Consider the following 20,875-nt stretch of genomic DNA (forward strand, 5'->3'; position numbering starts at 1 on the left):
TTTACATCCCTGTTAGGGAGCATTTCTCCTTTGCCAAGATAATCAATCCACCTGACAGGTGTGGCATATCAAGAATCTGATTAAACAGCATGATCATTACACAGGTGCATTATAAAATATGCAGTTTTGTCACACAACGCCAGATGTCTCAAGTTTTGAGGGAGCTTGCAATTGTCATGCAGGAATGTCCACCAGAGCTGTTGCCATTGAATTAAATGTTCATTTCTTTACCATAAGCCGCATCCAACATCGTTTTAGGGAATTTAGCAGTACGTCCAACCGGCCTCACAACTGCAGACCACGTAAGCATGCCAGCCCAGGACCTCCACATTCGGCTTCTTCACCTGCAGGATCATCTGAGACCAGCTACCTGGACAGCTGATGAAACTGAGGAGTATTTCTGTCGGTAATAACGCCCTTTTGTGGGGGAAAACTAATTCTGATTGGCTGGGCCTGGCTCCCCAGTGGATGGGTCTTGCTCCCAAGTGGGTGGCCTTATGCCCTCCCAAGCCAACCCATGGCTGCGCCCCTGCCCAGTCATGTGAAATCCATAGATTACGGCCTAATGAATCTATTTAAATTGACTGATTTCCTTAAATGAACTGTAACTCAGTAAAATCATTGAAATTGTGGCATGTTGTGTTTATATTTCTGTTCAGTATATATTGGAGGTGAAGCATAGTGCGGGTGTGGCTTTCAGTTAGTTATTTTTTGCCAAACGTGAGTGGAAGTGTTGGACCAGTTTAAGTGGTCTATGGTTGAGGTACATTTTTGTCACTTACTAGGAACATATAGCTTTGTCGCTGTGGTGGTTCCCTATAAAGGCAAATTGTAATTTTTCTGAAAGCGTTGGCATGGGTGCCAGGACTATCTGTAAGAAAGGTACAGTCTGAGGTATGAACTGGGGTACAAGTATGTACCTATAGCTAAATGTACAAAGGATGACCTTACAGGGTACCACCCCAGTGACAAGCGGTTGTACCCCTTTAAGAAAAAATCTAAACCTTTATTTTGGAGTGCATAAAGCTCACCTGTGAATGAGAGAACCAGTTGAATTCATGTAGGACCATATCTATGGTGGTCACCACTGAGAAGCTCTCTCCATGTTGAATGAGCACCCACAAAAATTCAACAAACATGACCACACTCAAACCATTTTCCATCATACAGCCATTGGATCTGTACTGTTAATTTCTTTTTTCATAAACAGATATATACAGTTACTCAGATGATTTGAGTGTTACCCAGCCATTCACCACGCCAAAATCTCTCACTTGTCTCTATGAAGATCACTTCCACTTTAAAAAGTCTTTGGTGGAGGGAAGATGGAAGCTGAGATGAGGATCAAGCCACGGAATAGTGGGATTTTCAAGCCATCAGGAAAATGAAGCAAATCCTATCCCCAGGCCACTGGCTCCATGGAGGAATGCGGGGCATCCACTTTAATTGTGCTTTCTCGTCCCGATCCCCATCTTGCACAATCTAATTTCCCCTTTTCCCACTCATGGATTCCCTGTAGAGCCCATAGTACTGTATTTAAATGCCACTCAAGCAAAATTCAGTGAATTCACAGTGTTTAACCTGTTAGGGCTAGGGGGCAGTATTGACACGGCCGGATAAAAAACGTACCCGATTTAATCTGGTTACTACTCCTGCCCAGTAACTACAATATGCATATAATTATTGGCTTTGGATAGAAAACACCCTAAAGTTTCTAAAACTGTTTGAATGGTGTCTGTGAGTATAACAGAACTCAAATGGCAGGCCAAAACCTGAGAAGATTCCATGCAGGAAGTGGCCTGTCTGACAAGTTGTGTTTCATCTTGGCTCTTTTTATTGAAGACTGAGGATCTTTGCTCTAACGTGACACTTCCTACGGCTCCCATAGGCTCTCAGAGCCCGGGAAAAAGCTGAACGATATCGAGGCAGCCTCTGGCTGAAACACATTATCGCTTTTGGCAAGTGGCCGATCAGAGTACTATGGGCTTAGGCGCGTGCCCGAGTCGACCGAATGCTTTATTTTCTTTCGTCTGTTTACCTATACGCAGATTCCCGGTCAGAATATTATCGCTTTTTTATGAGAAAAATGGCATAAAAATTGATTTTAAACAGCGGTTGACATGCTTCGAAGTACGGTAATGGAATATTTAGAATTCTTTTGTCACGAATTGCGCCATGCTCGTCACCCTTATTTACCCTTTCGGATAGTGTCTTGAACGCACGAACAAAACGCCGCTGTTTGGATATAACTATGGATTATTTTGAACCAAACCAACATTTGTTATTGAAGTAGAAGTCCTGGGAGTGCATTCTGACGAAGACAGCAAAGGTAATAACATTTTTCTTATAGTAAATCTGACTTTGGTGAGTGCTAAATTTGCTGGGTGTCTAAATAGCTAGCCCTGTGATGCCGGGCTATCTACTGAGAATATTGCAAAATGTGCTTTCACCGAAAAGCTATTTTAAAATCGGACATATCGAGTGCATAGAGGAGTTCTGTATCTATAAATCTTAAAATAATTGCTATGCTTTTTGTGAACGTTTATTGTGAGTAATTTAGTAAATTCACCGGCAGTGTTCGGTGGGAATACTAGTCACATGCTAGTCACATGCTAATGTAAAAAGCTGGTTTTTGATATAAATATGAAGTTGATTGGACAAAACATGCATGTATTGTATAACATAATGTCCTAGGGTTGTCATCTGATGAAGATCATCAAAGGTTAGTGCTGCATTTAGCTGTGGTTTGGGTTTATGTGACATTATATGCTAGCTTGAAAAATGGGTGTCTGATTATTTCTGGCTGGGTACTCTGCTGACATAATCTAATGTTTTGCTTTCGTTGTAAAGCCTTTTTGAAATCGGACAGTGTGGTTAGATTAACGAGCGTCTTGTCTTTAAAATGGTGTAAAATAGTCATATGTTTGAAAAATTTAGGTTTTTGCATTTTTGAGGTTTTTGAATAACGCGCCACGGGATTACACTGGCTGTTACGTAGGTGGGACGATTTGGTGCCACCTACCCTAGAGAGGTTAACTGGAAGGGATTTAACTGGAAGGGATTTCAAGACTGTTAGATAACGGAACACATTAAGTCTATATGAAAGACAGACAGACGGACGGACGGACATTAATCCAGACAGACAGTTAAAAACACTCACAAAGACAACTAACTAGACAAAGGTAAACAAACACACAGATAATCACAGGCATACAGCGGAGGACAGACAGACAGAGCAACAAACAGCCAAACCATCATCTGAGAGACAAAACAGACAACCAAATCCTATAAACAAATGTATAAGTAGGTCAAGCGAAAGGGCTTACAGCCAGTTTGACAGATACACAGACAGATAGACAGACAGACATACATCTCCAATGCTGTGCAACACAAAGGACAGTACAGTAGTGGGTAGTGGTGGCAGCAGCGGCAGCAGCAGCGAAGGGAGACTTAATTAGTGAGGTCAGAGCCCCAGGGTACTTAGTATAACACTGGAAGTCTATGCAGCCGCCCCCTGGCCCTATGGCGAGGTGGATATTACATCTTTGCGATAACATCTCCTTACATAGGAGGCGGCCCCAGCATCACAGCATAAAGACTCCTGTTTTCGGCAAGTTTGAAATGAGGCTTTGTTCCTCCAGGCCTCCCCCTCCCCATCCTCTTTCCTCTTGGGTGGGCCGTGGAGTCTCTCTCCAAAAAACTGAGGAACTTGTGTCTCGGGGTAAGGACGAGACCCCCCTCTAAACACATACACACACACAGTGGCAGCACGCACACACACACACACACACACACACACACACACACACACACACACACACACACACACACACACACACACACACACACACACACACACACACACACTCAATCCCTGGCGCATTGATTTCCACCCTCCCCCGATGGTGGCGTCCCCTGGCTCGTGGCCACAACTGTGTGAATGGAGAGGGAGGGAAAGAGAGGGAGAGAGAGAGAGAGAGAAAGAGGGCCACAGAGCACCGGGGAACAGCACCCACCTTGAGGCCCACAGAGGAGGGCCCGAGGCAGGCCAACTCACCCGAGGGAGAGTGGTGGGCCTGGGGGTAAGGTAGGAGGAAAGCCTGGGGTAACGGGTCCAGGTCAAAGTTGATTGCCTGCCTGCCTGCTCACTATGGCGACCTCCACAGAACGACAGCCTTTAACATGGAGCTCCACACAGAAATCTAACCCCGGTTTCAATGTCAAGAGGAACACGTTTACAGTTCATAGGCCGGTACAGTCAACCCATCAATACCCACCACTCACACACACGCTAATAACTCATCCTAGCGATGTGAAAATGTTCTCCACAATCCACTCGTTGATTCACTCCTTCCCACTTACTCTCCATAAATACCACTCTCAATAAATCAGATAGACTATTACAGTGAAATTGGTGTAACGATTCCTAATATGTCTACATTTATACCTCTCTCAATGATAAGATGAGAACACCATTGACTAGGAATATCAGATGTTACAACTGACTCGAAATGGCTATTATTTAGTCAGGATAACTATGACATAATAATCAGACATTATAAGGGGGTCATAATGTATTTGCTAACAATTTACTAAATTACTCACGATAAACGTTCACAAAAAGCATAACAATTATTTTAAGAATTATAGATACAGAACTCCTCTATGCACTCGCTATGTCCGATTTTAAAATAGCTTTTCGGTGAAAGCACATTTTGCAATATCCTAAGTAGATAGCCCAGCCATCACTGGCTAGCTATTTTGACACCAACCAAGTTTGGCACTCACCAAAGTCAGATTTACTATTAGAAAAGTTTGATTACCTTTGGTGTTCTTCGTCAGAATGCACTCCCAGGACTTCTACTTCAATAACAAATGTTGGTTTGGTCCCAAATAATCCATAGTTATATCCAAATAGCGGCTTTTTGTTCGTGCGTTCAAGACACTATCTGAAGGGTAAATAAGGGTCACGCGCCCGACGCGTTTCGTGACAAAAAAAATCTAAATATTCCATTACCGTACTTCGAAGCATGTCAACCGCTGTTTAAAATCAATTTTTATGCCATTTTTCTCGAAAAAAAGCGATAATATTCCGACCGGGAAAGCGTGTTTACATTCAAAGAGAGAGAAAATAAAAACATCTCGTGCCCTCGTGTACGAGCCCCAGTCTGATGGTCCTCTGATCGGCCACTTACCAAAGGCGATAATGTGTTTCAGCCTGGGGCTGCCTCGATATCATTCAGCTTTTTCCCGGGTTCTGAGAGCCTATGGGAGCCGTAGGAAGTGTCACGTTACAGCAAAGATCCTCAGTCTTCAATAAACAGAGTCAAGAAGCTCAAGGAATGGTCAGAGAGGGCACTTCCTATACAGAATCTTCTCAGGTTTTTGCCTGCCATATGAGTTCTGTTATACTCACAGACACCATTCAAACAGTTTTAGAAACTTTAGGGTGTTTTCTATCCAAAGCCAATAATTATATGCATATTCTAGTTACTGGGCAGGAGTAGTAACCAGATTACATCGGGTACGTTTTTTATCCGGCCGTGCAAATACTGCCCCCTATCCACAACAGGTTAAAATAATTGTTATATATTTTGTCAACGTTTATGATGAGTATTTTTGTAAATTCACCGGAGGTTTTTGGTGGGAATACATTTTCTGAACATCACGCGCCAATGTAAAAAGCTGTTTTTGGATATAAATATGAACTTGATTGAACAAAACATGCATGTATTGTATAACATAATGTCCTAGGAGTGTCATCTGATGAAGATCATCAAAGGTTAGTGCTTCATTTAGCTGTGTTTTGGGTTTTATTGACATATACTGCTCAAAAACATAAAGGGAACACTTAAACAACACACACTAGATCTGAATGAAAGAAATAATCTTATTAAATACTTTTTTCTTTACATAGTTGAATGTGCTGACAACAAAATCACACAAAAATAATCAATGGAAATCCAATTTATCAACCCATGGAGGTCTGGATTTGGAGTCACACTCAAAATTAAAGTGGAAAACCACACTACAGGCTGATCCAACTTTGATGTCCTTAAAACAAGTAAAAATGAGGCTCAGTAGTGTGTGTGGCCTCCACGTGCCTGTATGACCTCCCTACAATGCCTGGGCATGCTTCTGATGAGGTGGCGGATGGTCTCCTGAGGGATCTCCTCCCAGACCTGGACTAAAGCATCTGCCAACTCCTGGACAGTCTGTGGTGCAATGTGGCATTGGTGGATGGAGCAAGACATGATGTCCCAGATGTGCTCAATTGGATTCAGGTCTGGGGAACTGGCGGGCCAGTCCATAGCATCAATGCCTTCCTCTTGCAGGAACTGCTGACACACTCCAGCCACATGAGGTCTAGCATTGTCTTGCATTAGGAGGAACCCAGGGCCAACCGCACCAGCATATGGTCTCACAAGGGGTCTGAGGATCTCATCTCGGTACCTAATGGCAGTCAGGCTACCTCTGGCGAGCACAGGGAGGGCTGTGTGGCCCCCCAAAGAAATGCCACCCCACACCATGACTGACACACCGCCAAGCCGGTCATGCTGGAGGATGTTGCAGGCAGCAGAACATTCTCCACGGCGTCTCCAGACTCTGTCACGTTTGTCACGTGCTCAGTGTGAACCTGCTTTCATCTGTGAAGAGCACAGGGCGCCAGTGGCGAATTTGCCAATCTTGGTGTTCTCTGGAAAATGCCAAACGTCCTGCACGTTGTTGGGCTGTAAGCACAACCCCCACCTGTGGACGTCGGGCCCTCATACCACCCTCATGGAGTCTGTTTCTGACCGTTTGAGCAGCCACATGCACATTTGTGGCCTGCTGGAGGTCATTTTGCAGGGCTCTGGCAGTGCTTCTCCTGCTCCTCCTTGCACAAAGGCGGAGGTAGCAGTCCTGCTGCTGGGTTGTTGCCCTCCTACGGCCTCCTCCACATCTCCTGATGTACTGGCCTGTCTCCTGGTAGCGCCTCCATGCTCTGGACACTACGCTGACAGACACAGCAAACCTTGTTGCCACAGCTCGCATTGATGTGCCATCCTGGATGAGCTGCACTACCTGAGCCACTTGTGTGGGTTGTAGACTCCGTCTCATGCTACCACTAGAGTGAAAGCACCGCCAGCATTCAAAAGTGACCAAAACATCAGCCAGGAAGCATAGGAACTGAGAAGTGGTCTGTGGTCCCCACCTGCAGAACCACTCCTTTATTGGGGGTGTCTTGCTAATTGCCTAAAATTTCCACCTGTTGCCTATTCCATTTGCACAACAGCATGTGAAATTTATTGTCAATCAGTGTTGCTTCCTAAGTGGACAGTTTGATTTCACAGAAGTGTGATTGACTTGGAGCTACATTGTGTTGTTTAAGTGTTCTCTTTATTTTTTTGAGCAGTGTATATGCTTGCTTGGAAAATGGCTGTGTGGTTATTTTGGTCTATGTACTCTCCTAACATAACCTAATGTTTTGCTTTTGCTGTAAAGCCTTTTTGAAATCAGACAACGTGGTTTGATTCAGGAGAGGTTTATCTTTCAAATAGTGTAAAATAGTTGTATGTTTGAAAAATTGAAATTATTGGATTTTTTTGGTTTTTGTATTTCGCGCCATGCAATCCCATTGACTGTTGGCTAGGGGTTCCGCTGGAATGCCTAGATGTAAGAGGTTAAGTATGATCCCCAATTAGAGACCATAAACAGCTGCCTCTAATTAGGAACCATACTAAAACACCAACATAGAAATATAGACTAGAACACCCCCGAGTCACGCTCTGACCTATACACCATAGAGAACCCAGAGGGCTCTCTATGGTTAGGGCGTGACACATGGCCACAGTTAAGAGCGTATGTGGAGAAGTACCGGCCTAACTGTCCACCTACTGGCCTTTAAAGACTACCAGGCTTGCTATTTCAAAGCATTAAAAGCAACTCGCTCCAACTTCTACTCTGCCATGATAGACAACCACCGAGGAAATCCAAGGACCTTGTTCTCCACCATCAATCACCTTTTCCACCCGACAGGCTCTCCCACAACAACTAGTTCTTCAAGGCTAAAGTTAACACCATCCAACAGAACATTGTATCCTCCAACCTCAACCCCACACTGGCTTTTAATCCACCACCCATATTTGCCCCCACTCTAAGTCACTTTGCTCTGGTTTCACCTGCTGCTGTGTTCGAACATCTAAAAAATGAAAACTACCAGCAGCCCCCCCTCAAACCTATTCTAACATCACTGTTCAAAACATGCTCAGCTGCTCTCATCCAGGTTGTAGCCAACCTGTTCAACAACCTGTTCAACAAGTCCCTCCATCACTGTTCAAAATCGCTGCCATTCCCCTCAGCTCAAGAAACCACCCCTTGACCAAGGCCTCCTATCAAACTATAGGCCTATTTATATCTAAAGTCCTGGAGAAGATAGTGGCAACCCAGCTTCACTCACTCAGACTTTCAGGGCTTTTAAAGCTGGCCTACCCTTCCTCCTAGACTTTGATTGTTGCTTTCATGATATGGTTATACAGTATACAGTACAATTTATTTTTGTTTATCTTTTAGTTTATGCACTTTGAGATTATTCCTGTATAATGAAAAGCACTTGAAATGTAATAAATTATAAATATTATACATACTCATGACAAGTCACATAATAACCGTATCCTAATACATTATAGCTGTCGGCTTTAAGTAAAGCGTTACATATTGCTTTAGGTAAAGTGTAACAGTAACATTCAGAGCATTTCAAGGTGTCCCAAGGTCTTATGATGTAAATATCCCTGTGGTGGGCTGATGACGGCTCAGTTGCCAGGCAGGAAACAGGCACGTGCCCATTTAAACCATTTAGACCAACCAGCTGCCTGTCTTATGACAGGCAGTGTAAAGTGTAAAGTCAGATCTGTCATTTTCCAGTCACAGGTCTATCCAACCCCAACCCATCTACACCCCCCTTTAAAATATATATTTTTTTCAAGCAATAATGTATTTTGCCATTCCAGGCCTGTCTGTGTCTGTGTTTGCGTGTGTGTGTGTGTGTGTGTGTGTGTGTGTGTGTGTGCGTGTGTGTGTGTGTGCATGTGTGCTTACACGTGCACATACATGAACGCGCATACTCAAACTGTATGTACGTGCGTGCTGACTCCCAGCCCCAGCGCTTTTCAAGTTCATTATCACTTGTTTTATAGTGGAATATTTAAGTAAGGGGCCTTGGCTGCAGCGCAGCTATAGTTAGGAACAAAGGGAGAGTGAGGAGGTGTGGCGAGGAGAGAGAGAGAGAGACAGAGAGAGACAGAGAGAGAGAGAGAGAGAGAGAGAGAGAGAGCGGGGAAAGCTTTTCGGTAAGTGTTGTGCCACACTTCATGGAAAAGCTGGGCAGGCCGCACGCAGACAGGGCTAAATTCAACTCATTCCTGTATTAATGGGGGCTTATGTGCGATCCACCTCTCTGCTAGAGGGCATTAGTATGGCCAGACAGCCAGGATACACCTCAAAATATCCTCCCATCACTGCCTGTCGCTGTACCCTTTGTTTCCAGCACAGTGTGGCTGGCATGGGGGCTAGAGTATGGGTGCAGAAGGTGAGGGGGTAAAGGGTGGTGGTGGGTAATTTGGGGTGGGGAGGAGGAGGGTAGTCTATACATTGTTGGAGATCGGAAGAATAGATGGAAATGAAATGGAGTTAAGGCCAGAGGACAGGGTTGGAGACAGTGACAGGGAATGGTGAAGACTGCTAGAGAGAGAAGAGAAATGACATTGTCACTTCTTTGTCACTTTCTCATAGTGATGGCCCCACTGACTCTCTCATTGCCCCCCTCTGTTCCCCCCTCCCCCCAAACTGCTCTCCTCTGTAGCCTCTCAGGGTGAAAGGTCACCCTTTGTCCCATAAACACACACACATCGAGAGCAGGGCTTAGGGTGGTAGGCAGGTTCAGGATTTGCTCATTTTTATTTAACCTTTACTTAACTAGGCAAGTCAGTTAAGAACAGATTCTAATTTACAATGACGGCCTACCCCGGCCAAACCCTAACCCGGACGACACTGGGCCAAATGTGCGCCGCCCTATGGGACTCCCAATCACGACCGGTTGTGATACAGTCTTTGGCAGGAAGGCTGTGATGGGAGTGTGACGCGTGCTGCTGATCTTACAAATACAATACAGCGACCTGTGACCCCCACATTAAAGGAAACGTGTTATCTTTCCACCGTCGCACAGCCAATTAGGCACACGAGCCAGAGGATCTTCTGTCTTATAACTGGAGACCTCTCCTCCTTTACTATGATCTCTCCATCTCTCCGTTATCTGTCTATGGTGTTATAGATTTGTAAGAATTACTTGAATGGCATGGTTGTTCTGTTTCTATATCACTGCTTTGTTATTGTACTGACTCACATAAATGCATTCTGTATACATACACACACACACATTATAACCCCACCCACCCACCCACCCACACACAAACACACCATAACCCCCCACACACACACACACACACACACACACACACACACACACACACACACACACACACACACAGCCCACCGCATTCCACCCCACACACATTCTCTATAAATAAGCCATGGAGCGTGACAGCACATTGAGTCTTCTGATGGAGGGTCATTGCGGACCCATGTCCCCTGTGCGTCACAATCACAGGGTCCTACCAAGGGGACAGAGGGGTAGGGGTGTGGACATTAGAGAATAGATGTCTGTCACCGGTGTCTGTGTCCCTGGGGCCCTACTAGGGCTATCTGATCTGAGCAGGAAAACCCTGGTTATAGCCTAGGACTAGGGACCTGAGTAAAGGGTGCTGGTATAGCTTTAACATGAGTGCTAGGGGGGCAAGGTAAATGTGTGTGTCTGAGCATGTGAAGAGGGGAGAAGTAGGGGGAGTGCATGCAGGCCCCTGTTTGTGCGTGCGTGTGCATGCCTGCCTGCATGTGTGTGTCTGTGTGTGTGTGTGTGTGTGTGTCTGTCTGTCTGTCTGTCTGTCTGTCTGTCTGTCTGTTGTCTGTCTGTCTGTCTGTCTGCGTGAGGTGTGAAGTGGAGCGTTGTGTGTGTATATGGATGTGTTTGTGTGGGGGTTATTAGGCAAGGTTTAAAGGACTGGCACCTCCATTCAGTGGAACTCCCAGGCAGAGGCTGGAGTTTTTCACACGTCCATAGATCAGTGATTCCCTTCTCCTCCCCATTCCTCTCCTTTCTCTTCCCATCTCCTCCCTCTCCTAGGCTAAGTCTGGTGGCAACAACTATCGACTGTCCTGATACCTCTCTCTCCTTTGTCTCCCTTCCCTCTTTATCCTTCCTCTAGCCACTCTTCTTTCTGTCAAATAATACTCTGTATACAGTATCCTCTCTTGCACCAAATCATTCCCTCCTTTCCCATCATCCTCTCCTCATCCCCCCTTTATCCCCTCTTCTTCTCCTCATCTTTTCTCTCGGCGGCTAGGGCCTTAGATCTCTCAATCCCCTCTCTCTCTTTCTTTTTCTACTTCTGTTTTTCCTCTTGTTTTCTATCTATTTTTCTCATTCTTTCTCACCGGCTCATGCCGCTGCTCTCACTGCCCTCTAGAGGCCTTTATTCATGACTTGGGGCTTTCCCACCTGGACCTGATATACATAAATAAACATTTTAAATATAGAGACCCGTTCCGAATGGACCCGAGGACAACTAGACCCATTCCGTGTAGACCTGGTCAGATCCAGACCCGGTCCGATTCGAGTGAAGGAAGCAGAAAAAAAGTACATTTTTAAGCTACTTTATTAACCAGAGCTGATGAAGTGTGAGGGAGAGGAAGTAGAGAGAGGTGACGCTCTACCAGGGGCCGTGTGTGTAGGATACTGTGAGTGTGAGCGAGTGACACAGGGAAAAGGGAGGGAGATACTAGGGACAGCAACCTACCAAGCCGACTCGCACTATAGTAGATTAATAACTGCCGTAGCTAGGTTATTTATTAACAGAGAGAGAGAGAGAGAGAGAGAGAGAGAGAGAGAGAGAGAGAGAGAGAGAGAGAGAGAGAGAGAGAGAGAGAAGGTTGGGAACATGAATGGGCAGGCAAAATAAATGAGTGGAGGAGAGAAGGTATGATTAGAGGTTCGGGGGGTCTTTGGCAGTGGGTGGACCAAGTCCAGACCTGGGGAAACCCTGATGAGGACAGCTTTCTGTTGAAACATTGGTAGATAAATTATTGCATCGGAGCTATTTGTGTGCAGCACTTCCTTTTCTTTTAAAGGGCATGGATAAGCTGACAGTGGGGCAAACCAACACGACAGGAAAGGTGTGGGGGGGTCAGTCATACACATGCAGGCACACACACAAATACTATGTTTACATACGCATGGTGATGGTGAGGGAGATACTGTTTGTAAGCATGGCTCCACCCAGAGCCACTGGCTAGTTCAAGCACGTGGCACACTTTTTGCTTCATCCCCTTGCACACCTGATCAAAGTTGTGTGCGTGCATGAATGTATGTGTGTGTACAGTATGTAACTGCCACATATAAGTAGCCCCCATCTATTCTAGGACATTTGCGTTACAGACATGCACTTTTGGATCATTCTGATGTTTACTGTAGCTTGAATTTCCGTGCCTTCATCAGTGCCCTTTGAGCGTATTGGGTTAGATTGTGTGTGCATAGCACGACTGCCATGGCATGGCATGGCAGTCGTGAGTCGTGAAGGCAGATCCGTCCGCTCTATCTGCCTTGCACCCATAATAACGTTCAAAGGAAACCTTACTATCAACCTTTCAGAACCAACTCTCTCTCTCTATGCCCCATCCCTCCTTCCCAGCCTCCTCATCTCTCCACAGTTCATCTCCCATTCGCAATGAAATGGAAGATGAGAAAATGGGGGAGAGAGAGAGAAAGAGAGAGGGTGAGTGAATGAGGTCAGGTCTATTGTTTCAGGGTAATTTAAGAGGATCAGATTAGAATGGGTCCAGACAGAGACATCCGAGCGGCAATCAGCTGGGAAATCTCCCCTGTAATTGGCCAGCACTGGAAAGGCCAGCGCCACCGAGCGAGCGTAGCGAAGCTCGGCACTTGATTGCTTCTGTCTGCCCTTTACCCACGTTCATAATTTTCAGCCAGACCTGCCAATGAATCCCAGATCTTTGACAGCTCTCTCAGCCTAACAAGTAGAGGACGTCTTCAGCTGTCAGTCAGATGGGAAGAGACAGATTATGCAGTGCCGAAGCAAATACTGTCAATTGCGGTGGAACAAAACAAACTGTGCTTTCACACACACACACACACACACACACACACACACACACACACACACACACACACACACACACACACACACTTTACCAACTCGATCTGTCTGTCAGTCACTGTAAATCACAGCAAACTAAGTGATGCAGGCAGATTTGCCAGGAAACGATTGTGTTTGGATCGGCGTGTGTGTAACAGAGAGCAGGATTTGTTTTGAAATGCAATCTAATGAAAGAGTTCAGCAGCTGGAGGAGTAGAGAGGAGGACAGGAGACTGACAGACTGGCAGGCTCAGCACAATGGTCTTACAAGTATCTTCCATTCTCTCTCTCTTTCCCCTCTCCCTTGCTCTCTCTCCCTGTTTTTTACGGCCCCTCTCTCTTTTCTAGCCCTTTATCACTCCTTCCCTCAAATATCTTTGCCTTTCTTCCTCTCCCACCCAACTGCCGCACGATACATCAGGAGCTCTCACCTCTCTGGAAGACCCAGAGTTACCTCTGCTGCAGAAGATTAGTTCATTAGAGTTAACTGCACCTCAGATTGCAGCCCAAATAAATGCTTCAGAGTTCAAGTAACAGACACATCAACATCATCTGTTCAGAGGAGACTGCATGAATCAGGCCTTCATGGTCGAATTGCTGCAAAGAAACCACTACTAAAGGACACCAATAATAAGAAGAGACTTTCTTGGGCCAAGAAACACGAGCAATGGACATTAGACTGGTGGAAATCTGTCCCTTGGTCTGACAAGTCCAAATGTGAGATTTTTGGTTCCAACCACCATGTGTCTTTGTGAGACGCAGAGTAGGGGGGATGCTTTGCTGGTGACACTGTCAATGATTTATTTAGAATTCAAGGCACACATAACCAGCATGGCTACCACAACATTCTGCCGCAATATGCCATCCTGGTTTGCGCTTAGTGGGACTATCATTTGTTTTACACCTCCAGGCTGAGTAAGTGCTGGTTGACCAAGGAGAGTGATGGAGATGACCTCGCTGCATCAGATGACCTGGCCTCCATAATCACCCGACCTCCATAATCACCCAACCTCAACCCAATTGAGATGGCTTGGGATGAGTTGGACCGCAGAGTGAAGGAAAAGCAGCCAACAAGTGCTCAGCATATGTGGGAAGTCCTTCAAAACTCTTCTCTCAACTAATGAAGCTGGTTGAGAGAATGCCAAGAGTGTGCAAAGCTGTCATCAAGGCAAAGGGTGGCTACTTTGAAGAATCTTAGATATATTTTGATTTGTTTAACACTTTTCTGGTTAATACATGATACCATATGTGTTATTTTATCGTTTTGATGTCTTCACTATTATTCTACAATGTAGAAAATAGTAAAAATAAAGAAAAACCCTTGAATGAGTAGGTGTGTCCAAACTTTTGACTGGTACACACACACACACACACACACACACACACACACACACACACACACACACACACACACACACACACACACACACACACACACACACACACAAACAAACACTGGCTGTCTCTAAGACTGAAGTCCTCATCAGTATTCCATGCAGTGATATCATGGCTGAACCATGTCTCTCCATGCCATTGTCGGAAAATGGGGCAGCATTCCCAATGAGCATTCCCAAAGAGATGGAATTCTCAAAGGGAGTAGAATGAAGTTGCCCCTATAGGCACTGATCCATCAGATTCATACCAATAACAGATTAATTAAAGGAGAAGTTCAGCTGTTTTAATTTCCCTTGATTTCAATAAACAATTATCTTAAAGGTATCATCAAACTGTTTTTTTTCTCAATCATACTCAATCAAAAACAGCTTTTATTGACACCAGAATATCTTCTGGAAACACTAGACGAGAGGTATGGGCGTGCGGATAAAATGACACATTTCATGTTTCTTAGTTCTCATTGGCTGATGTAAACCAAAATAAACTCACCACATGGCTAATTATTTGGAAACGCTACAAAAGCTCAGCAATGGTGCAAGTTATACAGCCTTACATGTAGGAGCCAGAGTATGACCCTGAATATGTGCTAACACTAAACTACCCCCCATGTCACTGGACGTGTTCATAATGACTAGCTATGCTGACATCTTCCTAGCTGAAACAAAGAGAATTCATAGCGATTCAGACTCAGGACCAGTCATTGGATTTTCAGATATTTCAATAATATAGCTTTTTCACACTTTTGGTGGTGCTAATTACATCTGCCTTAGTTCTAATATGAATTAAATTATATATAAATTGCCGTAGACTTAGATCTGTGCCTGAGGGTAACATACTATCTCATTTACATAAGTTTTCACACCCCGAAGTCAATACTTTGTAGAAGCACCTTAGACAGCGATAACAGCTGTGAGTCATTCTGGGTAAGTCTCTAAGAGCTTTCCACACCTAGATTGTGCAACAGTTGCCCATTATTATTTTCAAAATTCTTCAAGCTCTGTAAAGTTCGTTATTGATCATTGCTAGAAAACCCTTCTCAGGTCTTGCCATAGATTTTCAAGTAGACTAAAGTAAAATCTGTAACTCGGCCATACAGGAACATTCACTGTCTTCTTGGTAAGCAACTCCAGTGTAGATTTGGCCTTGTGTTTTAGGTTATTGTCTTGCTGAAAGGTGAATTCATCTCCCAGTATCTGCTGGAAAGCAGCCTGAACCAAGTTTTCCTCTAAGGTTTAGCCTGTGCTTAGCTCTATTCGGTTTGTTTTTTATCTTGAAAAACTCCCTAGTTCTTAATGATTACAAAAATACCCATAACATGATGCAGCCACCACTATGCTTGAAAATGGAGAGTGGTGCTCAGTAATGTGTTGTATTGGATTTGCCCCAAACATAACGCTTTGTATTCAGGATAGAAAGTTAATAGCATTGCACAATTTTTGAGTTAGGAAGGACACCGGTATCTTTGTAGTGACTGGGTGTATTGTTACACCATCCAAAGTGTAATAACTTCACCATGCTCAAAGGGATATTCAATGTCTGCTTTTATCATTTTTACCCATCTACCAAATGGTGCCCTTCTTTGAGAGGCATTGGAAAACCTCTCTGCTCTTTGAATCTGTGTTTCAATTCCCTGCTGGGAGAACATACAGATAATTGTATGTGTGGGGTACAGACATGAGGTAGTCGTAACAAAAATCATGTTAAACACTAGTATTACAAACAGAGTGAGTCCATGCAACCTATTATGTGACTTGTTAAAAAAATATTTAGGCTTGCCATAACAAAGGGGTTTTGAGGGGGGGTTTGAGGGGACTCAAAACACTTCAATTTCTAAAAACATAAATACACGTTTGTGTAGGCCAGTGACACAAAATCAAAATTGTATCAATTTTAAATTCATGCCGTAACACAACAAAATGTGGAAAAGGTCAAGGGTTCTGAAAACCTTTTGTGTACCTTAGCAACAGAACTGTTGAGAAATTTAACACAAAAAATGCAAACATCTCACACCCCATCAAATAGCTCAATCAGCAGATGAGTTTGGCCAGAGCAAAGCACAGCAATGACTCAATAGGCATCTGTATGAATGGAACTTGTTTTGAAGGAAAGTTGAACGCTTTGAGACAATCATTATTCATTACAATTTAATCCATCAACTCACATTTACCAACCATGAGAGACAACTTAGAGACTTGAAAGTGTGTGTGTGTGTGTGTGTGCGTGCAACGGCGTGCGCATGCAACTTGATTTTGTCCCACTATCTCTTTCTTTCATCTGTTAGTCAAATCACTAAGTCTTGCATTACATTTAATTTACTTAGCAAATAAATGGCTGCTTGCACTGCCGTGGCAGCCTTCATCATAAAACTGAGACTACAAATAGGCGAGCGTGCCAGCAATGCGGCGAAGTGGAGTGGGGAAAAAAGCTATGTGAAAACTCACCAACCACTTAATTGGGGGGAAAAACACTAAATGACCGCCAACACACGGCTCTCAGAAAGCAATGGGCCGGGCGATGGTGGCCATGGTGACATATGACTCATTGTTTCCAGCACTCTCTCATATGTGTCGCATTAGGAGGATACGACAGACACAACAGGATTAGGCTGTTGGTACCTAAATGGTACCCTGTACCGGGCCCTAGTCAAAAGTAGTGTATTATAAAGGGGATAGGGTGCCATTTGGGACACACCCCAAAAAGCCTCTACCAGCTTCACATCCGTAGATCTACACACATGCGTGCGTTGGGTGGAGTCTGATTATTTAGAGCAAAGCGCACCTTTTGGTAACATCGCCAGTCCAGACCTTCAAATAGCAACATTCACAAGGGGGTGACCGAGCTTTTCTTGTTGTCTTCTCATTTGTGATGAAAGAAAATGAAGATTCCATCTTGTCTTGTTGTCTTCCCTTGCTAGCAAGTTTGTTAAAGCGGTATGCAAATGAGCTACTTTAGCCTTTTAGCTTCTCATCTCCATGTTAAATAATCAGATTTATAATGAAATAATATGCCCTGGAAAATATTCTTATGCTTGCCAGTATAACCTGCAACATTATCCCAATTTGATATGCTGCTTCAACGTATTCACTGTCATATCATCTAAAATAGAATGTCATAATTTTATTAAGTCACAGAGAGAAAAAAAGCACATGACTGTCTTAATGTTACAAAATAGCATACAATACCATTATCACTTCCAAACAAAATACCTTCTTGGGGATTCTAATAAGGCTAAAATGTTGTTGGTTTTATTGTTTGAACAGTCGCTGACATTATATTTCATTATCACTGCAAAAAACATTTGAAGTCGGAAGCTTACATACACTTAGGATGGAGTCATTAAAACTCGTTTTCAACCACTCCACAAATTTCTTGTTAGCAAACTATAGTTTTGGCAAGTCGGTTAGGGCATCTACTTTGTGCATGACACAAGTAATTTTTCCAACAATTGTTTAGAGACAGATTATTTCATTTATAATTCACTGCATCACAATTCCAGTGGGTTAGAAGTTTACATTCACTAAATTGACTGTGCCTCTAAACAGCTTGGAAAATTCCAGAAAATGATGTCATGGCTTTAGAAGCTTCTGATAGGCTAATTGACATAATTTGAGTCAATTGGATGTGTACCTGTTGATGTATGTAACAACATTCGTCATCTGAAGAAGATGAATCATCGGACCAAAACGCAGCGTGGTAACTGAACACTAAAACAAAAAATAACAAAGAGAATACTGAAACAGTTCCGTAAGGAAATTAACTACCCACAAAAACCCTGTGGGAAAAGGCTACCTAAGTATGGTTCCCAATCAGAGACAACGATAGACAGCTGTCCCTTATTTGAGAACCATACCCGGCCAAAACAAAGAAATACACAAAACATAGAAAAAGGCACATAGAATGCCCAAACTAGTCACACCCTGGCCTAACCAAAATAGAGAACAGAAACCTCTCCATGGCCAGGGCGTGACAATGTATTTCAAGGCCTACCTTCAAACTCAATGCCTCTTTGCTTGACATCATGGGAAAATCAAAAGAAATCAGCCAAGACCTCAGAAAAAAAAATTGTAGACCTCCACAAGTCTGGTTCATCCTTGGGAGCAATTTCTAAATGCCTGAAGGTACCACGTTCATCTGTACAAACAATAGTACGCAAGTGTAAACACCATGGGACCATGCAGCCGTCATACCGCTCAGGAAGGAGATGCGTTCTGTCTCCTAGAGATGAACGTACTTTGGTGCAAAATGTGAAAATCAATCCCAGAACAACAGCAAAAGACCTTGTGAAGATGCTGGAGGAAACAGGTACAAAAGTATCTATATCCACAGTAAAACGAGTTCTATATTGACATAACCTGAAAGGCCACTCAGCAAGGAAGAATGCACTGCTCCAAAACCGCCATAAAAAAGCCAGACTACGGTTTGGAACTGCACATGGGGACAAAGATCGTACTTTTTGGAGAAAGGTCCTCTGGTCTGATGAAACAAAAATAGAACTGTTTGGCCATAATGACCATCGTCATGTTTGGAGGAAAAAGTTGGAGGCTTGCAAGCCTGAAGAACAGCATCCCAACCATGAAGCACGGGGGCGGCATTATCATGTTGTGGGGGTGCTTTGTTGCAGGAGGGACTGGTGTACTTAACAAAATAGATGGCTAGATGAGGGAGGAAAATTATGCAGATATAGTGAAGCAACATCTCAAGACATCAGTCAGGAAGTTAAATCTTGGTTGCAAATGGGTCTTCCAAATGGACAATGACCCCAAGCATACTTCCAAAGTTGTGGCAAAATGGCTTAACCTATCTGGGCTAGGGGGCAGTATTTTCACGGCCTGATTAAAAACGTACCCAATTTAAACAGGTTACTACTCTGGCCCAGAAACTAGAATATGCATATTATTAGTAGATCTGGATAGAAAACACTCTGAAGTTTCTAAAACTATTTGAATGGTGTCTGAGAGTATAACAGAACTCATATGGCAGGCAAAAACCTGAGAAAAATCCAAGCAGGAAGTGAAAAGTCTGAGAATTGTAGTTCTTCTTTTGATTCTCTATTGAAGCTACAGTGTCTGTGGGGTGACGTTGCACTTCCTAAGGCTTCCATTGGCTGTCTAAAGACTTCAGAAAGTGGTTTGAGCATTTTCCTGTCACTGGGCAGATAATAGGAGCTCAGTTACTGAGTGGTCTGCCTGGCAAAAAAGGGATTGGATATGCGCAGTCACCCGAGCACGACGTTCCTTATTTTTCTTCTTGAATGAATATGCTATTGTCCGGTTGGAATATTATCGCAATTTTACGTTAAAAATACCATAAAGATTGATGTTAAACAGCGTTTGACATGCTTCTAAGTACGGTAATGGAACATTTAGACCTTTTGTCTCTCATTCCGCGCTCGCGCGTTATGCCTTTGGATAAGTGATCTGTACGCATGAACAAAACGGAGGTATTTGTACATAAATATGGATTATTTCGAACAAAAACTACATTTCTTGTGGAAGTAGTAGTCCTGGGAGTGCATTCTGACGAAGATCAGCAAAGGTAAGAAAATATTTCTAATACTAATTCTGAGTTTAGGTTGCCCCGAACTTGGCGGGTGTCTGAATAGCTCGCCGTGATGGCTGAGCTATGTACTCAGAATATTGAAAAATGTGCTTTCTCCGTAAAGCTATTTTAAAATCTGACACAGCGGTTGCATCCAGGGGTAGTCTATCTATAATTCTTAAAATAATTGTTATATATTTTGTCAACGTTTATGATGAGTATTTTTGTAAATTGATGTGCACATTCACCGGAAGTTTTGGTGGGAATACATTTTCTGAACATCATGCGCCAATGTAAAATGCTGTTTTTGGATATAAATATGAACTTTATCGAACAAATCATACATGTATTGTGTAACATAATGTCCTAGGAGTGTCATCAGATTAAGATCGTCAAAGGTTAGTGCTTCATTTAGCTATGTTTTGGGTTTTATTGACACATGTCCTTGCTTGGAAAATGGCTGTGTGATTATTTTTGTCTATGTACTCTCCTAACATAATATAATGTTTTGCTTTCGCTGTAAAGCCTTTTTGAAATCGGACAATGTGGTTAGATTAACGAGAAGTTTATCTTTAAAATGGTGTAAAATAGTTGAATGTTTGAGAAAGTTCAATTATGACATTTTCTTGTTTTTGAATTTTCCACCCTGATATTTCACTGGCTGTGTCCCGCAGGTGGGACGCTAGCGTCCCACC

This window comes from Salmo salar, chromosome ssa19, assembly GCF_905237065.1.
Source record: "Salmo salar chromosome ssa19, Ssal_v3.1, whole genome shotgun sequence".
In the NCBI taxonomy this organism is placed as follows: Eukaryota; Metazoa; Chordata; class Actinopteri; order Salmoniformes; family Salmonidae; genus Salmo; species Salmo salar.